Below are 20,920 nucleotides of genomic sequence, written 5' to 3'. Positions count from 1 at the left end.
CTGCCCATTATCCTCATATCTACTGATTCCTCTCTCTCCTGCTCCCCATTACCCTTATCTACCAATTTCTCTCTCCTGCTCCTTTACCCCTCCTATCTACCAATTCCTCTCTCTCCTGCTCCTGCGGGTCGATGGTGCCCTAATGCGCATGCACACGATGGAGGGAGCTCCGTTGTGTGCATGTGCGAGACCCGCATAGCGACAGCCAAGCTGCCGCTATAGGTCTCGCACCAAAGGGGGCGTGCTGTCGATGGTGACTTACAGCACACCCCCTTTGGTGGGCTTGCTGGGGGCGTAGCTGCCCAGACGGAGGTGTTCCCTTGGGAACGCCTTTTGTCTGGGTCCGGCCCCACTGACATCTCTAGTGATGTCAGTGGGAGTGCTTTTGGCTCTGATAGAGCCAAAAGCACTCCTGGGCTTGCAGCAGCGAGACCCTACCGCAGGGTCTCATTGCAAGCCCAATGGTCACGATGGTCTTGACCATCGCGACCATCTTTTTGGGTGCTCACATAAGCTGTGGGTGGTCACCCACAGCTATGTGAGCGGCCAGGAGGCCGCTCCATTTTTAGGTAGGAGGGCCCTGATTCAGAGCGAGCGCTCTGGTCAGAGCATCCGGCTCTGAATCAGGCCCTGAGCTCCCTACCTTCTGCACATGACCCCCAATGCCCTCCATTCTTCGCAATTGTCCTGCACCACTTCCCACCACATTTTACTCCCTTTTCCTCCCCTCTCTATGCCCATTTGTACTCCCCCATGCAGATCCATTCACAGTATCCCACGTAAACTTATACCTGACCCTCTTGCATATTTCCCCTCCTTGCACTTATCAGCCCTGTAGTTTGCATCTCCCAACCTGTTTCTTTCTCCCAAATATGTTCTCTGCCCCATCTACTTACCCCAATTGCCTGCTTCCAAATAAAATGATCTCCCTGTACTTTGAACACGTTTTATTTTGCACTGCTCTCCTCATTTCATTATTTCTCAATTAACAGAAGCATAAATCCTGACTCCTCAGGAATCAGAGGGTGACATCTTACACTGGCAACCCAAAGGAGATAGCAGGGTGACTACCATAAGCCTAGGATGATTTACAACAGGGATGGGATGATGCTGATACAGCTACAGAGGCACTCCATCATGCACAGCAGCCTCTAACAACATTGAGTATGTGGGCACAGTGCTCACATGACACATGTATGTCACTACACATCCAACACAGCACCAGGCAGCAGCACAAGGCAGGATCTCAGTGTGGCTCTGACTCTGGCATCTAATTCCCGACATACAAAAAATAGTTTCCCTGTGCTTCCACAGACAGCCCTGCACTTAGTCAGGTGGTGCTTGGGTTATCTGTGGGGCCAGGCAAAATGATCAAAAAAGAGTTACCGGCTAATAGACATGACGGCGCCAAGGGCATATCAGCCTGAAGGGAATCTTCCCGGTGGCTTTAACATCCAATCCAACCCTGGCTGGGGGTGAAGATGGGAGGGGACTGCCTTCTCCTCTCTCTTTGTTACTGCCTGTGACTCCACAGGGCTCCATGAAAATACCACCTAGGGACTCCATAAATAATGTATATTTAATACATACAGCATAAAATCTTCTCACATAGCGCTCCCCCCTCACATAGCTCTCCTCCCCTCAAACACACCATGCTCCACCCTCACTCAGTACCCCCTCCACTCAGCTTTTCCCCACAGCTAGGCCCCACCACAGGGGGGGACAAAGGGGACACATGTACCGTGCTCCGAGATTGCAAAGGGCCCCGGCTCCACAGGAATCTCAGGAGTCTAGTTCATGTGTCCCCCTACCCCTGCTGTATTCAGCACGGCACAGAGACAGAGTTGAGGAAGGCCATCTGCCAGAAGCTTGGAAAAATTAAGTTTTGTTTTGACCTTGTGCAGCGTGCATGACGTCACGCTGCTGGGTCACTCAGAGATAAGCCGGGTCAGAGCAGACAGGGAACAAGAGCAAGCTGCAGGTAAGAGGTGCTCAGTCGGTGGTTGTAGGGTAGTGGGAGATGAATTTGCAGGCAGGATGGAGATGAAAGCACAGGGCTGGTTAGGCACTGGGGCTGTGAGACAGGATGGGGCTGTGAGACATGGGCTGGAGTTGTGAAACACTGACACTGGGGCTGTGAGACAGGTGCTGGGAGGCTGGATCTGTGAGACACTGGGGCTGTGAGGCACAGGGACTGGGGCTGTGAGACACAGGTGCTGGGTGGCCAACCTGCATGTACTGTACCTACTGGAAGGTGATGAGGGGGGCCCAAAAACATGAGCGTGCCGGGCCACGAGATTTCTGTTGCTGGCCTGTGCCTTCAGAACATCTGCCCTTAAACTGTTCTCCCCTTACACATACACAAATCTCACTTAGACCCACCCACAGCTATCCATTTCCCCACTCAGCTAGCCCCTCGCACACATACACACACACATAGCTTTCCTCACTCAGCCATCCCCTCACACAAACACAGCTTTTCTCACTCAGCCACCCCCTCACACACACAGTTTTGATCACTCAGCCACCCCCTCACATACACAGCTTTCCTCACTCAGCCACCCACTCACACACAGCTTTATTCACTCAGCCACCCCCTCACACACACAAACACACACAGCTTTCCTCACTCAGCCAGCCCCTCACATAAACACGCAGCTTTCCTCACTCAGCCTTGGCCTTCCAAACATTGGCCCTCATTCAGAGCCGTACGCTCTGAGCAGAGCGCACGCTCTGAATGAGGGCCGCCCTCCATGAAAATGGAGCGTCCTCCTGGACGCTCGTATAGCTGTGGGTCACCACCCACAGCCTATACGAGCGTGCATTTTGATGGCTGCGATGGTCTTGACCATCGCGACCATCGAAACTGCGAGCCAGAGCCTGCGGTTGAGGTTTTCAACCGCAAGCTCCGGAGTGATTTTGGCTCTATCAGAGCCAAAATCACTCCCACTGACATCACTAGTGATGTCAGTGGGCCGGCTTCTGACGGGAGGCGTTCCCGTGGGAACGCCCCCGTCAGGGAGGCACGCCCCCGGCACGCCTACCAAAGGGGGTGTGCTGTCAATCAACATCGACAGCACGCCCCCTTTGATCAGACACAACGAGCGAAGGACTTTCCTTCACTCGTCGCGTCTGGTGCATGCGCACGACGGAGCTCCCTCCGTCGTGCGCATGCTCAGTGCAGAACATCGACCCACTTGCGAGTGGACAGCCGCTCGCGAGTGGGTCTGAATCAGGCCCATTGTGTGAAATTTGGATTTGTCTGTGGGCCTGATTCAGACCCAGTCGCTCTGAATCAGGGCCGGGTTTTTTTTTTTTTAGAATGGCCTCCTGGCCACTCGCATAGCTGTGGGTGACCACCCACAGCTACAGCGAGCAGCCATGATGATGGTTCTCATGGGAAAGCCTCCATTTGGGCAGCCACCACCCAAGCCTGCCCACCAAATGGGGTGAGCTGTCACTCAACATCGACAGCTCGCCCCTTTCTTGCGAGACCCGGAGCGACGAAGTGCCCGTCGCTAGCCAGGTCTCGCACATGCGCTAGCCAGCTCCTTCATGCGCATGCGCTGTGGGCCACCAGCAACCCAGTTGCGAGCGCTCAGCACTTGTGACCAGGTCTGAATCAGGCCCTGTTTGCAAAGTTTGCATTTTAACTGTTCCCATTGGTTTCAATGCATTTTTGCAAAAAAATTAGCATTTGCTGTTTTCTCTTAAACACAACATGAGAGAAAACCATTTTACATCACTTTTGTGGGCCTTGGCCATCAATACATTGTGTGAAATTTTGAGCTGTCTGTGTTTGTTAAAAGAGGAGATATCGCAAAGTTTGCGTTTTTGCCGTTCCCATTGGTTTTAATGCATTTTTGCATAAAACGAGCATTTGCTGTTTTCTCTTAAACACAACATGGGAGAAAAAACATTTCTCCCACCACTACACCTGTGAGGAAGCTGAGAGACAGAACATAGCAGGGATAGTATAAAGAAATCTAGTGCGACAAGGTCATGTGCACATGCAAACCAGGCAAACTACCCTATGAAGTGTTTGAGCTCCTATGTAGTGTTTGAGCACATTCATACATTATACATGTACTATGCAGTGATTTATCCAACTCATTAATATACTGTAGTAGAAAGCAAAAGTACAGGATTATAATGACATGGAGTGCTCTGCTCTCCAGAACATAGCTTGAAATCATAAGTGCATTACCTTTCTATCTACTGATTCCTCGCTCTCCTGCTCCCCATTACCCTCCTATCTACCAATTCCTCTATCTCCTGCTCCCCATTACCCCTCCTATCTACCGATTCCTCTTTCTCCTGCTCCCCATTATCCCTCCTATCTACCAATTCCTCTCTCTCCTGCTCCCCATTACCCCTCCTATCTACCGATTCTTCTCTCCTGTTCCCCATTACCCCTCCTATCTACCAATTCCTCTGTCTCCTGCTCCCCATTACCTTCCTATCTACCGATTCCTCTCTCTCCTGCTCCCCATTACCCCTCCTATCTACCAATTCCTCTCTCCTGCTCCCCATTACCCCTCCTATCTTCCGATTTCTCTCTCTCATGCTCCCCATTACTTCTCCTATCTACCAATTCTTCTCTCCTGCTTCCCATTATCCCTCCTATCTACCGATTCCTCTCTCCTGCTCCCCATTACCCCTTCTATCTTCCGATTCCTCTCTCTTCTGCTCCCCATTACCCCTCCTATCTACTAATTCCTCTCTCTTGCTCCCCATTATCCTTTCTATCTAACAACTCTCTCTCCTGCTACCCATTACTCTTCTATCTACCGATTCCTCACACACATACACACACACATAGCTTTTCTCACTCAGCCATCCCCTCACACACACACAGCTTTCCTCACTCAGCCAGCCCTTCACACACACACAGCTTTCTTCACTCAGCCACCCCCTCACACACAGCTTTCCTCACTCAGCCACCCCCTCACAAACACAGTTTTCCTCACTCAGCAACCCCACCGCTCACACACACACTTTTCCTCACTCAGCTACCCACACACAAACAGCTTTCCTCGCTCACTAAAATTTCCCTCTATACACCTTTCTCCCCCCTTACTCAGATCTCCCACTTCACACACACAGATCTTCTCTCCTTATGCATACTAACCACCACCCCCACATCTCCTCCCCTAAACAGAGCTCCCCTCCCTTCACACACATATCACACCCCTTATTCAGATCCCGACCCGCTCACCTCACTGTAGCAGGGTGCAGAAGATCAGCAGTGCTGCTGCTAAACTGAGAATAGATCACAGTGCCTTCATACTGGGGGAATGTTGTGGCTTGAGCCACAAGCACCACTCTGCCCACACCTTCAGGCTTAGCTCAGAGTATGCTCTGCTACCCTAGTCGGATGTCTGTTTTCCAGCACCCAGATGCTGACTGCTCTGCATGAAAGCTGTCTGTGGGAACTGGAGGAGATGGGAACTCGTAGCTCAATGCTCCTCTGCTGACAGGCCACTGACCAACAGGCTGCCTCTCTCATGAGGGTGATATGCTTCTGGGGGTGGGGCCATGTGCATCAGGCAGCCTCTCTTCCTGACCCTGCCACTGCCAAACATTCAAATTGACAGGTCAGGTGCAACATAGTGGGGAGAGAGGAGGAAGTAGAGGACCCAGCCAGGGGGACTGTGTGAAGAAGAGCCACCCTGCCATGCTTCCCTGCAGGATGTGGCTGCCTGTCATACAGTCGGCACAGCAACAATTGTCTCAGCAGTAGCTGCAGGGAGAGCACCTTTCCAGCCTGGCGCCTCCCTGCAGTGCAGGCTTTGCTGAGTAGATTGCACCTGTCCTGTTTATATCATTGCACATACTATGATATCTCGCCACCTGTGGTGGTTGGGCCGTAGGGGGTGGCTGCCCAAACGGAGGTGTTCCCATGTGGACGCCTGCTGTTTGAGGGTGGCCCCACTGACATCACGAGTGATGTCAGTGGAGAGATTCCAGCTCTGTTAGATCCGAAATCTCTCTGGGGCTTGCGGCCACAAGACCCTACCACAAGGGTCTTGTTGCAAACCCGATTGTCGCGATGGTCTTGACCATCGCGACCATCTACCTGGCCGCTCGCTATAGCTGTGGGTGGTCACTCACAGCTATGCGAGCAGCCGGGAGGCCGCACAAAAAAAAAAAAAACGCCCTGATTCAGAGTGAGCGCTCTTTCAGAGCGTCTGGCTCTGAATCAGGGCCTCTGTTCTAGACTTGAAAAAAATATGGTTTTGTACCAAACAATTGTGATTAATGTACTGTATTGTGTTATATTGACAAAAATGTTTTGTGTTATACTTTATAATTTTTTGCAAAATCGAATAAAAATATATATAAAAAAAAAGGCTGTAAGTCCCTATTGCTGCACCGTGGCTGCGACCAAATGCTGGCCCCATTAAAATCAGACAGAGAAAATGGACCAGACAAGTAGATCATAATTAATTTATGCGGACAGGCATAAGAAATTATGCAATTTACGCAAACCCGACATGGCTCTTTCCAATTTGCAATCTGCTTTTTGAAAAAGCATCTTGGATGCGAAATGTACGTTAAACGGACAAAGGGCCTGATTCAGAGCCGGACGCTCTGACCAGAGCGCTCGCTCTGAATCAGTGCCCTCCTCCCTAAAAATGGAGCGGCCTCCGGACGCTCGCATAGCTGTGGGTTACCACCCACAGCTTATGCGAGCGTCCATAATGATGGTCGCGATGGTCAAGACCATCGCGACCATCGGGCTTGCGACGAGACCCTGCGGTAGGGTCTCGGTGAATGCAAGCCCTGAAGTGATTTTGGCTCTATCAGAGCCAAAATCACTCCCACTGACATCACTAGTGATGTCAGTGGGGCCGGATCCGGACGGTAGGTGTTCCCATGGGAACGCCTCCATCTGGCAGCCATGCCCCCGGCACGCACACCAAAGGGGGTGTGCTGTCAGTCACCATCGACAGCACGTCCCCTTTGGTGCGAGACCCCGAGCGACATATTTCTCGTCGCTCGCCGTCTCTCGCGCATGCGCACGACTGAGCTCCCTCTGTCGTGCGCATTCGCCCAACATCAACCTGCTTGCGAGCGACCTTCGCTCGCGAGCGGGTCTGAATGACCCCCCCAGTGTCATGGACACCTATATGTCCTTTTAATGTTAAAATGGCCAAGCTAGTTTCTATTTAGGCAGTTAGCAATACATTGTTTATTATTTTTATTTTGCAGCAATACCTCCTGCTCAGGGCATAATGGCATTGATGTATATTGAAATCTGGTTTGCAGTGTGACCCTCTGAGTGGAAAGTAGCCCCCAAGGGGATTTATCTTCAATGTTGACAGCATAAGCTATATGAAATAATACTAATACAATGACACTCTCCAAAGTTCAATCCACTATTGAAACATTGCATTTATAATAGTGTCACATACAGGGTTATGTTGTTCTCAAGAGGTAGAAGAGTGGTATATTAATTAACAAGAAATTTTTTCAGCAATTGCTAGTAGGTGAACCTAGATCAGCATGCCCATTGAATGGAGGATCTCCTGATATACTAATGCCTTAATTAACAGGCTATATCATCTAGAGTTGTACCTAACTTGATAACAAATCAACAGAAGACATCATCGATCTGGTCAGCAGAGGTCATAGTCGCAGGAAAACCTGCAGAGGAGGAATAAGGAATAACAGGTACACAATCCATAGCCACAATCATAGACATATAAGGAAAAACCAAAGTCACAGCACCAGGGCCTGAAACCCCTTGCAAACTGAAAGCGCACAAAAGCTGACTCTGGGGAGGATGACATGGACTGCACTGTCAACAAAGGTGCCAAAGCACCTGCCAAAGCCACTAACGCATTAGCGGCCACCCAAGTATCCATCAACTGGGGAGAGCAAGCATCGTTGCGGAAACCATGAGTAAGAGGTGGGTGGGAGGTAATGGAACCTGCTGCACTACAGGTGCAGCATCACCTAGCGAAAGCCACCAGGGAAAAAACACATGTATTGTTTAAGCGCGCCCACCATGGCACACATGATGTGCCAATGGTGGGATATAGTATTGTGACCCAGCGCCATGGGCCCCCCACCAGTGGCAAATTCAGGAGTTCTAGAGGAGGTGTCCATATGCGTTATTTCAGAGTGAGTGAGTCCAGTCTATGAAGAGACTGCAAGTAGCTTTAATATGCATCATCCAAAATATACTGTATAGTGTCCTTTAATTCCAGGATATATAGGGCCTGTGATCATAGTAACCCATTATTTGTGTCATACATAGTGTATTGTGTGTCATAATTCCAGCATACACAGGGCCAGCGATCACAGTAAACCACCATATGCCTCATACATAGTGTATTGTGCATCACGATACAGCAGCACATCTCTAACAGTACATGTGTTCCAAATCTCCTAGCTGGTGCACAGGTTATTGCTGGCTGACACATGTTAAAAGGAGGTGCTAATTATTTAATTTGTGACACTAAGAACATGGAGCACCAGTAAAATTCCATTATATTACTATTTTCTATTTTGGTCATGGGAGTGGGCTGGGGGTTCTCAAGGCAAACGGAAACCCCCCTGCACCTGCCTATGCACACTAAAAGCAGCTCTGCCTACCGACACCACTGCACTGTAAAGCGGGGCAGTGTAAGCCCTCTGGCCATGATTGGGCATCATAACACCCTGTACAGCAGCCACACGCTGGACCTTAGCTACTGGTATCATTTTTATTGGGTATTTGAATATATTAAATGTTATTGCTACTTAGAACTTGAATATATGAAATGTTTACTCATTGTGTCCTAGATAAAAGAGTAATATAGTATTTATTTCTCATATTATTTCTTTTACCCTGAAGGTAATAGTATAAAAAAGGAGGGGGTTCCCAGCGCTCACCAGAAAACTAAAGAAGTAAACCCAGCCATTGTGTATATAAATATAATTTTGTTTTTATATATTGAAAATAATTCTAAATCTTGACCTTAAATTAGAATCAATGACAAAGGTGATATAACTAAATAGTGTAACATTGATCTAATGCCAGAATACACATAATGTGGATACAAATGATGAATAACATAAAACAGATGCCATAAAAGGGGGGTGCTATTATAGGAGCTGATGTTACTATACACACTAGAGATGGTTAGTGAGTGTCTCAACACAATGACTCAAATCATTCAGATGTTCAAATGATTTGAGTCACCCACCTCTCTAGCTTCTCTGTCAGTGGGAGCCTGAGTGAGTGGCAGCTCCGCCCCCTACACTGCTGATGTGACCCACCCGATCATACTTCTGCACTGAGTCAGATCAGCAGTGTAGGGGGCGGAGCTGTCAGTGACTCACTCTGAGTCGTGCTGCTACTGCCAGGGCTCAGGGGAGTGCAATAACTCAGGAGAGTCAGTGCAGAACCTTGATCTGCAGTGCTGGGCTGTGGGGGATAGATCTGTCAATGACTCACTCAAAGTTGCTGGCACCTCTGCTTCCTACAGCTCTAAAAAGCCATTTCCAGAGACACTATCTCGAGACACTTCACAGAGTTGAGCCATGTAGCTCAACTCAGTGCTGTGAGTTGCTCTGCCCATCCATAGTATACAGCCCTAGAGCTGCAGCAGAAAAGCAGCCAGACCCCTATCAGCCAGGCAGCCAGAGCCCTGCCCCTCCCAGCTAGTGACAGTCACAGAAGCTCCTCCCCCAAATAGAGACGAGGAGCTGCTCTCTGGTAGTGATCACACAGCAGCCATTTTGTGCTGGGAGATGAGATCCAACCTCCCTCTGCTTATAAGTGTAAGTTCCAGCTCTTCTTCTTAGCAAAAGGGAAGGTGGAGGGAGGGTGTTTGAAGACATCTTTCCTACTAGCACAGGGGAATGGGGAGGGAGGAGTTGTGAGAAGACATCTTGCCTTCAAGAAGGGAAAGCATGGCAGGGCTGCAGGGTGAAGGAAGTTGCTGGGACAGGAGAATGACCAGGAACTGTAGAGGGGAAATGTGTGTTCATAGCACAAGGAAGTTGAGATAAAGGAGAGGTAAGATTGTTCGTGTTAGCATGTGATTGGTGGTAAAAAGAATATGGTTAGAATTATAATATTTAATGGGTGCACATATCCCCTCATATAACCCTATAAACCCTCATATGCCCATATAAAACTTTGTATAACATCATTTAGCCTCACCTACTGTACCTTGTTTTGTTTCATTACAAGTGGGTGATTCTATTGTAGGGATGGCCATCAATGAGACCATCAGTGATTTCCATCGATGGCACACAAACTATTGATGTGGAACCATCAATGGTTTGCACACCATCAATGGCCACCGCTGCTGGGGGATGCCATGCCAGGAACCATTAAAAAATGGGGATGGGGCTTAGTGGCCGCCCCTCTGCCATAGTCATCCATCTATGGCAGAGAAGCATTGGTTCCCTGCCAATGATGGCAAAAAATCTAGTTGACATCGGCCAGAAACCATTGATATTTTGAAAACATCGATGGTAGATGGCTGTCCTATTCTATTGTATTCACTTATGGCTGACACTAATGAGTGCCTGATGGAGCAATTAAATTGTTGCCCTGTTCTGGCACGAATGCTGTGGGTGGACACATTTTTGCTTGCACCATTCTGAGGTGGGGAGCAAAAAAATGTGAGAAAAGTCCTATTTTTTGGTAGCCAAAATTTCGTTTGGGTGCACTAACCAGGGCTTTAAAAGGACATAGCCAGTTTACACGGCTAAACCCAGTCTATTTTGGCGCGATAAACACCCAAAAACAATTGAATATCGCCCCCAGCCTCCCGTCAATTTAGATGGGAGACTGGGCATGATAAAACAATAGAATCAGCCCCATAGAGTCTCTCATGCCTTCAGATATCCTATACATCCCCAGTCTCACCAAGTAATGATGCTGTTTTTACTCATATATATAGCTTCACATGCAATCACATCTGGGCTGAGTTGGAAGCAAAGTAAAAACAGCAAGTAGCTTTGCACCTTGAATAAACAATGTTGCAGTGAAAGGGGTGCAATTATTATTTTTATTGCATGCAGGGTGAATATTATCTGCTTTGCATGTAGCCTAATGATGCTGGTCAGCTTTAATTTTACACTGCAATTTATATTTGAGCTAGGACGTGGCCCTCTCACATCTAAATCTGTCTGCACATATTGCATCTTTACTACTGCAGTATGACATGGCTTTGCCCAGTTGTAAAGTTACTAGCTTATTTTTTTTTGCTTTGCCCCATATTTATATATTACTTAGTACATGTGTTTAATTATTCACAGTAGTCCCTGTCCCAGTGGTATAGCTGGTAAAAAATAAAAAATGGTGAGTGACAAGAAAGTGCTGCCAAAAGAATGGTTAGAACAGGGATAGGGGCCAAACCGTAAGGAGAACAAGGAAAGACCAGAAGGGCCACCAGTATAATTACAAAAAAAAAATGAAGATAGATCCCCTAACATAAGTCCTGCCCCCACCTTTCTGCAATCTCTATAACAGCTATAAGGAGATCTATCCATAAATCCTGTACTAGCGAGAACACAGCCTGACACCTCCCCTGCAAGATGCCCAGCACTACCAGACACACAAAGTTATGGGGACACAGCTATGTCTCCCCCAGCAGTGGCTCTTCTGCCATCCTCTAAGCAGCTACAACTCCCACTGATCTTCGGCACGGCCCGGGATGCTAAGCACCACACCGGGCTATGCACTGTCTCCAGGATCTAGTCACTGGGTCCTGGAAGCTGAGGGGTCTTCAGGACACTCACTCTGGTGCCTGCTTTAGCTGGCAGGTATATTCCTCCCAGTGGGCGGGCATGTCTCTTACGGCAAAGCTACTATCCCTGTGGGTCATCTCTGGCAATGTGGTCCTCCTGCTGGCCTCCTCTCCTAATGCCTCTCTGCCTTGTCCCTCCAGTGCTCTTCAGGCGGTCCCTCCTAGCAATACTCCAGCAGTCAGTGGCAGCAGTTAACCAGTCTCTGGTAAAGTGTATGGTGCAGTGGTCACTTCCCCGGCAGTCGCTGGCTCTCTCTACCTCCCGGCGGGATCCTCCCAAGGACCAGTGGCAGTAGCAGGCAGCAGTTGTGTTCTAGCAATGATCTGTCTTCACCACAGTAACTGTGCAGCAGCATCCTCAATGGCAGCGGATCCTCCGGTCATAGTGGCAGTCTCCACAGTGGCAGCAGCAATCTTCCAACAGGTGTCCTGGCAGGGTCTTTACTCTAGGGGGCTGACTCTCTCTCTGTCGATGTATCTCCCAGGTTTTTTCCTCATGGCAGGCTTTTCCTCTTGCATGGTCCTCTCTGGATCCTCTTCACCTGTAGCCACCGGGTCCTCTGTTCCTCACAGTGGGTCTTCTAGAGGACACCTTCCGCACTGCCTGTGCAGCTCCCAGGCACAACTGCATTAATCCTGAGCTGGGGTCCTCCCCACACTGCGGCAGCTTCTCTGACTGTGCCATAGGCGCTGACCTCTGGCCCTGTCCTGCAGTTCCTATCACCCTGGTCTCTTGACACCACCCCTCGCGGTGCACACGTCCTTCTGCGCATGTGCAGAAGTATGCCAGAGGGACTTTTTGTCATAGACCTGGAAGTCCCTCATTCACAAAGGACAACTTTTACTGAGAAAGCTGTCCTTTGCGATTTTCTTCATGCATACCAGCATAACTAATGCTGGCATCCATGCAAAGGGTGGTGGGATGCATCATATCCCCAATGTGATGCATCATTCACCCTGCCCAATGAGGCATATATATATATACATTTATGTTTAAAAAGTATCTATAGGGGCTGCAGTACATCTAAATGAGCCCCTAACTAAGGGGTGACCCCATAACTATGGGGGTACCATATACATATCCTTTAATGTTGTTCTAAACATTTAGTCCACACTTGGCATGTGTTCTTTAATTTACATCTTGAGAGTAATCATAGGCCCACAAGTGGAATCTGTAATTGGGTTCATCACCCAGTGGAGACATGTTCTTGTTTGTTAGATGATTATCCAGAATCACATGCAGTTATATGTGCCCCACAAAATACCTACAGCTTGATTTTCTTCTAGGGATGGACAAGTTTAGCTTTGGGTTTGGTGGAACTGGAAAGAAGTCTCTGAAATAGTTCGATAAGTATGGGGAGGTAATTCACTCTCATACTTAAGGTGACTAATACATACATGCTCATCTATTAATTGCAAAATGCCCAACCTTATGTATTTTAACTATTTATGTATTTATTTTTGTAAAATGTTTCTGGAAGTGTGTATTGTTCTCTGGCCTGTCACAGCATTGATAGAAATTGACTATAAGGGGTAAATTTACTAAGCTGAGAATTCGGGAGAGTTTGGAAACTCTGGATAGTTTTTGCATTTTTTCCCACTCTCAAATTTACTGATGTCAAACTCGGGAGAAAAATCTCCCTTGCTACGGGAAAATACTGGAGAGTTAGCAAACTATCTTCAATTCACCATCAGCAAAACTTGAGAACCTTTTCACTAGTGAAGCTAGGATTCTGGAATTTACCAAGCAGAGAGTTTCTAAACTCTCATGAGATGGGAAAACTCTCCTTTAAAAACTCGTGAAAACTTACACCTGCCTGTGATCTGAGAGTTTGGCAGAAACATACACAGATCACTGTGATCCATGTATGTTTCTGCCTGTAATTATAGAAAAAAAATTAAATATCAGAAAAAAATTACATGGCTTCCCTCCCTAAAAGCCTAACCAGCCCCAGGCTTGCCAGACAGTCCTGGTTACTAAAATTACGGGGAAAAAAATGTGTAGGGTTCCACCGTAATTTAGAAACCAACACCAGCCTGCAGGGCCAGTCCTGGTTTTAAATTTAGGGAGAGAAAAAATGCATGGGGTTCCCCCTATATTTAAAACCAGCAACGGACCCAAAACAGCTGGGCTGTAATGCCACAGCTCGGATACCCTTTCACCGGGGCAAAAGCATTATCAGCCCAAGCTGGTCAGTCCAAACCAGGGATCTCACGGGAGGTGGGGACCCCCCAAAAAAGGGGTCCCCACTCTACCTTAACCCCAGACATGGTCTGAAGCCCATGGCTCTTCCCCGCACCCATAGAGTGTTGGGTACGGGGGTAATAATGTAAAGAATACAAAAAAACTATTGTATTTTACAGTGGAACTACAGGTGCCAGCATGCCTGCCATTTGGCACTTGTGGAACTACAAGTGCCAAAAGATGGGCGGCACCTGTACCCCCACTGTAAAATAAAGTTAAATAAAGACAAAACACACACACCGTGACTAATAAAGCTTTATTAAATACACCTACCCATTCACAGATACTTACCTATACCAGATGCTTCTGTCCTCTTCTCCAGTAGAATCCTTAATGACTGGCCCTGCAAAAAACATTGCATACTCACCTATATCCTGGCGCTGTAACTGAACTGTACTGAACTATCATACTCTAAACCAACATGGTTGGATAATCAACTTCAAGAAGTCGAATCTCAATCTGTCCCAGAAACTTCTATTTCTGGGCATGATATTGGATATGGAATCACAGAGGATTTTTCTTCCAACAGACAAGACCAGGGATATCCGGTTGTTAGTTCAGCTGGTCCTCAGACCAAAGAAGGTGTCAATGCTTCTCTGTCTGGCTCTCTTAGGAAAGATGGTAGCTGCTTTCGAGGCACTACAGTTCAGCTGGTTCCACTCCAGGGTTTTTTCAGCTGGACCTGTTAGCACATGGGTCAGGGTCTCATCTGCTTCTACACTGGGAGATCCATCTGAGACCGGTTAACAGAGTGGCCCTTCTCTGGTGGATGCAATCCACAAATCTTTTAGTGGGCCGGAGATTCGGAGTGTGGGACTGGCTCATCGTAACAACGGATGCCAGCCTCTGAGGATGGGGAGCAGAAGTCCTTGATAACCACTTTCAGGGTCGATGGTCCCCTCTAGAACAGAAGTGGCCCATAAATGTGTTGGAACTCAGAGCGATTTACAATGCTCTGATAGAGGCAACAGAGTTTTTAAAGGCTCATCCAGTAAGAGTTCAGTCCGACAATGCGATGGCCGTCGCTTACATTAACCGCCAAGGAGGGACTCGGAGGCACATGGCTATGCGAGAAATCCATCTCGGGGAATGGACACTTCATCCAGATGTGTTCAACGCATTGATATGTAGATGGGCATGTCCTCAGGTGGACCTCATGGCATCACGACTGAATCTTCAGCTCCCAGTATACGTGTCAAGAAATCGAGATCCGCAAGTAGAAGTAGAAGATGCTCTGACAAGTCCGTGGATCTACGACCTCGTTTACCTTTTTCCTCTGATTCCGCTTCTTCCTCGTTTTCTAAAAAGGATAAAACAAGAGACAGCCTCTGTATTTCTCGTGGCTCCGAACTGGCCTTGGAGAAGTTGGTTCTCAGACCTTCGGTCCCTATTGTCAGATTATCCGTGGCCCCTTCCTCTGCGCCCGGATCTTCTACAGCAGAACCCTTTCATACACCCCAACTTAGCGCAACTGCGTTTAACGGGGTGGCTCTTAAAACTGATATACTAAGATGCAGAGGCATCCCAGACGCAGTTATTCCCACCATGATATGCTCCAGGAAGCCAGTTTTGGCTGCACATTATCATCGCATCTGGCGTGCTTATATCTCATGGTGTTCCAGTTGGGGTCTTCCGTCTAGGACTTTTCGTTGGTCCCGGTTTCTGCTTTTCCTTCAGACAGGTATGGATTCTGGCCTTTGTCTGTGAACCTTAAAGGTGCAGGTTTCTGCCCTTTCCATTTTCTTTCAAAGGAAATTGTCCCTCCTTCCTGAGGTGCAGACGTTTCTTCAAGGGGTCTTGCGCATGCAGCCCCCTTTTGTACCTCCAATAGCTCCCTGGGATCTAAACTTAGTGCTTCTATCTCTTCAGTTGCCTGTGTTTGAACCTTGGAGGAGGTTGATCTTAAGTACCTGTCTTGAAATATGGTCCTCCTCCTAGCTCTTGCTTCGGCTCATAGAGTTTCAGAATTGGGTGCTCTGTCTTATAAGCCACCTTACCTTGTGTTTCATGCTGATATGGCGGAACTCCGGATGGTAGCCACCTTCCTCCCCAAGGTTGTGTCAGCTTTTCAAGTTTTGCAAATTTGATATGTTTGCTACTTCGGCATCCCGGTTTGGCTGGGACTGACCCTGCAGCCTGGTGTTGGTTTCTAAATTACACATTTTGTTCCCTGTAATTTTAGAAACCAGGACTGGCTAGCAAGTCCGGGGCTGTTTAAGCTTTAGGGGATGGGGTCTATGTCATATTTTTTTTTTACTTTTAAACAATTTTTTTATAGGCTAGAACACAAGCAGCCTTCACATACTGTATCTCACTGGTATGTGCAGGCTGCTTGCTTGGGAGAGTTTTGCAGAGAGAAAACACTGCAATCTCAGGTGAGTCATCTCCTGCAAAACCTGCTTCTTTGGGGAGAAATCTCCTGCAAAACCTGCTACTCAGGAGAGAAATCTCACTTTGCTTTACCATCAGCCATCTCACTCTCAGCTAAACTCACTTCTTTGTAAATTTGTGAGTCTTAGGAGCTGCAAATCACCTGAGTTTCGGTGAAGCTAATCAAGTTGAAAAAAAAGCAAACTCTCCCAGACTCGATTCTTAGCAAATTTACCCCTTAGGGCTAAATTCAATTAGCTGCAAGTTCTTCAGTGTGCAGTACTATATTACATTAATGCGCACTTTGAGGGATATTTTCATGTAGCATGCTCCTGATATCCGTGCATTTCAAATACGTGAAATCACGGCAGTGTCTGGCATTCATTTGGCAGTGTGCGACCTACGGGCCTGATTTAGAGATTTTCGCAAAGCTGATATATACACAGATCGAGTGATTGTTTGCCAGTGCGCATGTGTGAAAGCCACACTGCACACATGCAGCGATTGTATTATGATTATGCTCGTACAGAAGGACCACTGGTAAAGTGACAGGTAGTCAGCATTTGGGGGTGGTAACATGGGTGGTAAGAAAAATTTACCTGTGTTGCAGTGTTTAAGCGCTGTTTCATGAGCATGCATAAAATTAGCTATTGTGATCTTTGCAGCATGAGAGCTCTCTGCATGTCAGAAGAATTGCAGTGATTGCTGCTGGTCAGACTTCACTTACATGCTGCGTGACTGCCCGATATGCGTCGATGATACCTATGTTTATGCTATTGTATGCCTTTGTACAGATATGAGAAGGTAACAGTGAGCATCCCTATGCTCGGCTATGCATTGAAAGGCATTAGAATATTTTACCAACTGCGATGTTAAGTACATGGAAGAGTGGGGAAATCAACCTGAACTCCATAAAAGGGGCAAGTAGGATAGTAGGACAGTGTAAATGGCTGTTATTGGCCATGACCAAAGTATGGGAGGCAGCTACAGTACATGGTGTCACATTGTTGGTTTGGTTTCTTCTTCAGGGTCCATGGTCTCCACAGGGTGAGTTTGGTGTGTGAGTTATGGATCTGGAATCCAGGCACCACAATTAAAAGCTTTCAGCTCCTAGGATGCAGTTGGTATACTCTCCCTATACCCCGCCCCTGAGCCAGAGGCACCTCAGTTTCGTTGGTGCCCGGCTGGAGTCGGGTCATCATTATGCAGGGTCTGGTTAGGCAGACCTTAAGCTTGTTGTATTTAGATGCCTATATTAAATCCCAAGTCGGGCTTTTGACATCGGGATTCCACCGGCTGGCATCCTGGCCATCGGTAAATTGACTACATCCCCTTTCCCACTTACTACTGGCAAGGCAGTGGGTCTGCTTGAATGTAACCCCACTTTTGGCAGGCTCACCCATTGACAAGACCTGCTTGAAGGAAGGGCTATCCGGATGATAGGTTTACAATAAAAAAGGCAGAGCGTCAATAGGTTGGCAGGGTTAAAAGGTCGACATTCAAATGGTCAACACAATTAAAATGGTTGACATGATTTTTCTTGATTTTTAGGGTTAGATTTTTAGGGTAGGGTTGAGTTAAAATAAAAAATAATGAGTTGACCTTTTTGTGTCAGGGGATGGTGTAATAATGGCGTCTTTCCAATGAGCTGCAATTTGCTGGATGTGATAGACTCACCACAAAATTGCCGGAAACACTGCCTTGTGGTTAGCTGTCATCCCGATTTTCTAATGTTGTGGTATGAAAATCAGCATTGAGAATGTCGACAGACCTTTTTTTACTTATTTAAACCTAAGCCCAACACTTAAAAATAAGAAAAAAACTGTATGCTGACATTTTAACCAGGTCAACATTGATTGTTGACCTAAAGTCAATGCTAAATTTCTAACATTCAGAACCTGTCGACATTCTGACTGAATCCCGTTGAAGGCACATGTCACCAGATGTAATAGCCAGTGATTTATAAAGTCACTGAAAATGCATCAGAAAAAGCCATCAAACACTAGCGGTGCCTCTGGTCAGCAAAGCAACGGATTGGCTGAATGCGGTGTATTCTAGCCAATAACCAAAGTCCATACAATGGCTTACTTTGATCATTCGCAACAGGCACTCCCCAGAGAGCTAGTTATGCACTGACTAAGTGGTTTTTGTGTTGAGAAGCCTGAGAGCTATTTCACACATGCCGATTTTGACCGGCCGGCAAAAAAACAGCCGTTTTTTTGTCGGGTGTGAAATGTAGTAAGGTGGGTCCTTTCACATGGCCCGGTTGCTCTGTTACAGCCGGAAATATACACTGAGAAGGACGGTTGTCATGCCGTGGGCCGTGATATCCCTGCAAGCCAGTGGTGTATAGGAAACAATATTTCCTTTCACACACACTGGCCGGCCTGTGCAGCAGCTGCTGGGCATGCCCAATAGATACATTTAAAAAAAAACATTAAAAGCATCCCAAAACCCTTGCTTGTGAAAGGAACTGAGTGTCTGAAAAAGGCCAACTTTCACCTGTTTTTTTTCTGGCCTTCCAAAACTGCCAAATGTGAAATAGGCCTAAGGATCATGGATTTTACATGGACTTGTAATTAGTAAAGGGTAGGCACTCCTCCCGCGTTCTGCCCACTTCCTAGTGAAGTGAGCAGAATGGGGAGAATTTCCGTGGCGATTGTGGGTCCCCATGTAGGGGGCGGGGCTTAATGATGCGATTCTCAGTGAATTGCATTATTTAGCCCCGCCCCCTATTTAAATTGAAGCCAATCACAGCAATTTGCTGTGAAGGGTTCGGGGCTTAATGATGCAACTCATCAGGACCCTCCCCCATCACAGCCCACCTGCTTCTCCTACCAAGGCTTCTCCCAGGGAGGAGAAGCCAAAGGTAGTCAACTATGCAATAAATATATATTTTTTTATCAAATTATGTCATTGTTTAACATAAAAATTCTTGACCTAGTATGGGTCACGTATAAATGTGCAAAAATGTACCCAGCAGGGAAACTGCACTTTTGAGGTGTGATGCATGACTGAGAAGGAGGGATGGGTATTTGTATCCTCTGATGGGAGGAGTCAGGAGGTGATCGGGGTGTTGTTGGTTTTCTAGCTAGATGTGGGCTCAAAACAAAACACATTTATTGGTACTTAACATTTCACCAGGGAGATTTTTTTCTTCAACCATCCAGGCAGCTAATGCTGGGCACACACTGAGATGATGGATCAGTCAGCAGACAGATCTGCCATCAGAGCGGCCGATTGGTAAGCTACACACACTTACCAATTGTCCTCTTGATGTGACTGGGCTGAATTCACACCTCTACGGGCATTTAAATTTGGCCACCCAGTTGTCCGTGTCGATGTCCCCTGCAGCAAGTGCATGGGTGGTCAGCGGTTTGCCCGTACAAACAGCCAGATGCACGTATATATCTATCAGATATATTGGTATCTGCTGTACTGCAGGGCCCACCAGATATGTCTTTAAACAAAGTCGTTCATATCGGGTACAAACACCCGCCTATGCACTTGCGATATATCGCCAATTGTGTACCTACACTGGCCGATATAATGTGGGTGCATTGACTGGTGTGTACCAGCAATATGTCTGAACTACATCATTCACAGCTGATGGCCAATATATCAGCACATTGGGCCTGATTCAGAGCCGGTCGCTATTTGCGCTCGCTCGTCCCGAAAATAGGGGAGGCTATTCAAATGAACCGTTCGCTGTTTGCGGTCTGTTCACGCCTCTAGGTCTGAACGAGCGAACAAAACTTGCGGTCGTTTTTTGGGAAACTACGCCCCCTGGCCGCTCGCATCCTACGTCATGTCCGCTATTTATTAGATTAATCGAGTACATCGAACAGGGTATGAGCTGCTCGCTATTTTTTGCTACCACAATTTTGCGAGCAGTTCTGGCTAAAAAAAAACCCAGTGACGTGGTCAATGACGCTGCTGTTTTAATTATGCACACCCATAAAACGCCCGTTTTGACCTTTAAGCATGCCTGCGTTCGGATCTCCACTCCCCTTTTTCAAGCACCTTCCCCTGTTACCACCCACATACGCCTCATTCTGTCACTCAAATTATCAGGCATTCGCTATTTTGCGAGCACATGAATTTCGGCCGCACTGACTGGTTCGCGCATGCGTATTACGATCCGTACGCATGCGCAGTTGGGCAAACATCGCTCGGAGCGAACGAGCAGCCACTTGCGTCCGGCTCTGAATCAGGCCCATAGTGCTGTGTGCCCCAGCGGGGGGAAGGTGGTTCCCATTTTAATGATAGCCTAACACACTGGATATCTATTTCTTTGCACATTAATTGCAAATCTTTAGTATCATAGGCGTTTAATGTGGAAACAGTTTTTGAATGGGGGCAAATGGGGTTTACAAAGGGGATTAGGTAACAGGGCCCCATCCTCCGCCTGTCTTTCTGTTGATAACATCCCTCCTTCTGGACTCCCCACTGCCACACTGCACATTCAATGTATATCTCACTCTAGTCATTTCCACCTCAACATCTCTAGGATGAGGCCCTTTCTCACTCGATGCCTCCAAAACCCTTA

This window comes from Taudactylus pleione, unplaced genomic scaffold (genome assembly GCF_031769625.1).
Source record: "Taudactylus pleione unplaced genomic scaffold, aTauple2 ptg000690l, whole genome shotgun sequence".
Taxonomy (NCBI): Eukaryota; Metazoa; Chordata; class Amphibia; order Anura; family Myobatrachidae; genus Taudactylus; species Taudactylus pleione.
Note: the sequence above shows the minus strand (reverse complement) of the source record.